General features: G+C 35.7%; 1 long non-coding RNA gene across 1 annotated transcript in view; it reads right to left on the bottom strand.

The window, feature by feature from the left end:
• LOC107712848 (uncharacterized) overlaps positions 1-1,398 on the bottom strand; it is a 3,619-nt gene extending 2,221 nt beyond the window's left edge. The window contains exon 1 of the long non-coding RNA XR_001636835.1: positions 1,298-1,398. This is a non-coding gene — a long non-coding RNA (uncharacterized LOC107712848). The remainder of the gene's footprint in view (positions 1-1,297) is intronic.
• Between the last annotated feature and the right edge of the window lie 2,793 nt (positions 1,399-4,191).

The following is a 4,191-nucleotide window of genomic DNA, read 5'->3' as shown; positions in this document are numbered from 1 at the left end:
TTTAAAGGGTTAGTTCACCCCAAAATTAAAATTCTGTCATTAATTACTCACCCTCATGTCGTTCCAAACCCGTAAGACCTCCGTTCATCTTCGGAACACAAATTAAGATATTTTTTGATGGAATCTGAGAGCCCTCTGACCCTCCATAGACAGCAACGCAACTGAAATATTCCCAGACAGAAACGTAGCAAGGACATCGTTAAAGCAGTCCATGTGACATTAGTGGCTTAACTTAAATTTTGCGAAGCTGCGAGAATACTTTTTGTGCGCAAAGAAAACAAAAATGACGACTTTATTCAACAATTCTTCTCCCCCGAGTTACTGTCTTCCGCCATTTTGGAGAATATCACAACACATACGCACGCTTTACTCTAAGTGTAAACAACGCTGATTACGCCGATTACGTTCATGCACGTGCTTTCCCCTTCTAACGTAAACAATGCCGATTACGTTCTTGGGTACTCTCCAAAATGGCAGAAGACGTAACTCGGGGGAGAAGAAATGTTAAATAAATTATGTTATTTTTGTTTTATTTGCGCACAAAAAGTATTCTCGTAGCTTCGCAAAATTGAAGTTGAGCCACTGATGTCACATGGACTGTTTTACCGATGTCCTTGCTACGTTTCTGTCTGGGAACATTTCAGTTGCATTGCTGTCTATGGAGGGTCAGAGAGCTCTCAGATTCCATCAAAAATATCTTAATTTGTGTTCCAAAGATGAACGAAGGTCTTACGGGTTTTGAAAGTCATGAGGGTGAGTAATTAATGACAGAATTTTCATTTTGGGGTGAACTAACCCTTTAAAGGGGTCATCGGATTCCAATGTTCCACAAGTTGATATGATTCTTTAGAGTCATAATGAAAAGTCTGTAACATAGTTTGGTTAAAATTTCTCAATGGTAGTGTAAAACAACACCGTTTTTACCCCGTCAAAAACAGCTCTTTTCAGAGCAAGCTGTTTTCTTACATGCCGCTTTAAATGCAATTGACCACACACACACACACATGCTGGCCGTGTTTGGAATTGAAAATCAACTTACTACTTACAAATTATTGCACAGAATACACTGCATGCTATAATGTTTACACATGCTACATTGTCACATGACCTCACACTACAAAAATAATTTACTTAATGAATGTTTTTGTTTCCTTTTTTCTGCTATCATAAAATTACCTGAAACATCGTTAAATAAACACAGCCATTCATTTCTTGTGCCCCCATGCAGTGTTTCTGTGAATGCAACGAAACTTCCACACATCCAACAGTAAATCTCTGCTGTCCGGACTCAACTTACCATCAGGATGTGCTTCTGCTTTCTGTGTCTCTCTGTCTCCTCTCTTCTTGTTTTCTGCACTCCATCATTATAGCCTCTCCTACATATAACCTCACTCTCTTTCTTCGGGCCACTTTTAAATACTTTGAAGCACAGTGGTGGGGGTGTTTTGGTTTTGGGGGTGTTATGCAGCATCAGGACCCTGCAAATATATCCTTATTACCTCAGTTCTACATTTATTATAACCATAAGTGAACCATTCAATACATATCAAATAATAAAAAATGCAAGAGAATTCACAAACCAATGGCTCAGAAGAAAGAAATGGAAGGGTTTGAGGATTATTAAAGGAACTGAGCATGGAGAAATATTTAGCCATATATATACTGTATATATATAATAACAATTTCTAATTTAGTAATAAACATTGTTCACATGAAACTGAACATTTGTATGGCAAAATATTTGAATATTTGTACTGCAAACAATGTGAAGCTGCACAAACTAAGTCAAATAAAATAGCAGTAATGCAATAATAAATATATTATTAAATGTTTTCAAACATTAAATAAAGGATTACATGTAATCAAATAATAAAACAAATAATAAAATGCAATACAGAAATTGTTATTAATTCATTTAACAAAGGAGATATTTTAATCAAGAAGTAGTGTACAAAATGTTATAACTATACACTTGTACTTATATATTTTCAATTAAATTCAGTTTATGTTTATTTGTATAGTTTATTCTGTTATTAAAAGAGACGAGTGTGTCAAAGCAATGTCAGTAATACACCGCTTATAAAATAATGCAAGTTATGTGGTCAGTAAATATCATGTATTCAGTTAAGCAGACATAATGAACATGTAAGGCAATGATTATAGCTTGTGATCATAATGATTACAACATCTGGCATATTTAAATAGAAAAGTTGCAATCAGATGCATTACTTGTTCCTGAAAGCTGCATTAGGTCAAAATATTCGTTTTTTTAGTATTATAATATACCGAAACCTCATGAATCATAAATCACGCTGAAGAGCGCCTGGATACAGTGACGGTAAAGTGAGATGCTATAAAGGTTCGTCCCATGACACTCAGTCGGTCTGTGTGACATTTCGCTGTTTTAAACAGCCATCTGCAGAATGTGGCGGCTCCACTGTCTGGTAGCCAGATATCCAGAGTTTATTGGAGTCAGCATTTACAAAAGTCAAGGTTAGGCTTGTGTATGTGTGTGACGGCACGAGAACGAGGTCAGAGGGAGAATGTGTCTAGAGTTCAAAGGTCAAGGGTGAGTAATAAAGCTTTCATTACCCAGTTCAGTAAATGATGTACAAACACAAACTTTCATGACCTCGCACAACCATACAGAACTCTCACACAACAATAGATGATGTTTCCTCAGGTGCTAAAGATATGTGTGTTTGTACATAAGCAAATCCTCTTATGAAGTAGGTGATGGAAATCCTCACTTGAGCGTTTAATCTCTGGTCTGACGTCTGTGCGGTTTATTGGTGCTTCAGTGACGTGACTTTAACGCCAGCCTCGAATAGTTTACAGGGACCGAATGCCTTCCACAAATGGGTTGTGAAACGTATAGGTTATGTATACATGTTTGGTTTGTATTCATACATTTGCATAACAGGCAAGTTCTTTACACGTGCATTAGCTCTCAATGAATAGCCGGTTGCGTTTGCAACCAGCAGAGGGAAATTGCATCAGCGTTGTGGACAGATCGAGCATGAGGGCCACTCGCTGCCCGCTCATGAGAGGCATGACGCATTCAAAAATAGCTGTGACACTTTCTAGCTGTTACACAAGTAATACCCTAGCATAAACACTTTGGGCAAATTCCTTGTTAGCATCACTGTGACCTATTCACTTGGAATGGCAGTACTCTGAAAGGTGCTATTCTCACTGGCTGTTTGGAACAGCATAGTGAAATCAGTGTTGTTTTCATAATGTAACAGCAAAAGTTTTCATATTTATTTAACTGTGTACTGTCTCTTTGTTTGGTATTTGGTAAAAACCTAAAAGCTATCAAAAAAACATGTAAATTGCATTCTGCAGATGCTTTTATCCAAAGCAGCTTTGCATTGCATTCAACATTATACATTTTTTTCAATTCACACATTCCTTGGGATACTCAGGAATGTGTTCATATATAAGGGATACTTCTCATTAGCTATTTTGTGAATTTTGGGATATCGCATAAAAATACGTTGGATGGAAACGCTAAGATGTGCATAAATTCAAAAAATGTGCATAAAAAAGGTATGCATTCAATTGAGTCGAATACATTTTTATCCAATAAGAATCACATAAGCTACGATGGAAACACATTTACCAAAAAAAATTCCTCAATGTGGTTTCAAAAAAGTCATGTGACTTTGCCTCAACAGATCATGTGATTGGATAAATGAACTAACTAACTATTTGTTAATCACCTCCCATAACTGTCTCTAATAACTGCATTCCCAAACATCAGGCATCCGAATGCATTGGTCAACAAACAGATAGTCCCACCTCCAAATTTACACCATTGGTTGGAACAATCAGCCTACAAATAGTTATTTTACAGCTGTCTCAGCATATTATACTGAGACAAAATATTACTTTAATATTACTTTAAAAATGATCACATACTATTTGAAGGTCTGTCAGTTTGAAAATCCATCTATAAATAATGTTTCACAAATTACTTTATATTAATTGTGTTTATATATAGGTAAAAAAAAGTTGTCGGCTCAGACAACTGCAAAAAAAATTCCCATTTATTACTATTCTTATTTAATTTTAGAATCATAATAATAATAATAATAATGTAAATTATTAAAGGTCTCATAAAGTCTTAATATGTCATTCTGAAAAAGGAATGAAAAGGTCTGTGTGTGTGTGTATGTATGTGTGTGT

Source organism: Sinocyclocheilus rhinocerous, unplaced genomic scaffold, assembly GCF_001515625.1.
Source record: "Sinocyclocheilus rhinocerous isolate Xijiao unplaced genomic scaffold, SAMN03320098_v1.1 scaffold478, whole genome shotgun sequence".
In the NCBI taxonomy this organism is placed as follows: Eukaryota; Metazoa; Chordata; class Actinopteri; order Cypriniformes; family Cyprinidae; genus Sinocyclocheilus; species Sinocyclocheilus rhinocerous.
This window is presented reverse-complemented; position numbering and strand designations above follow the sequence as displayed.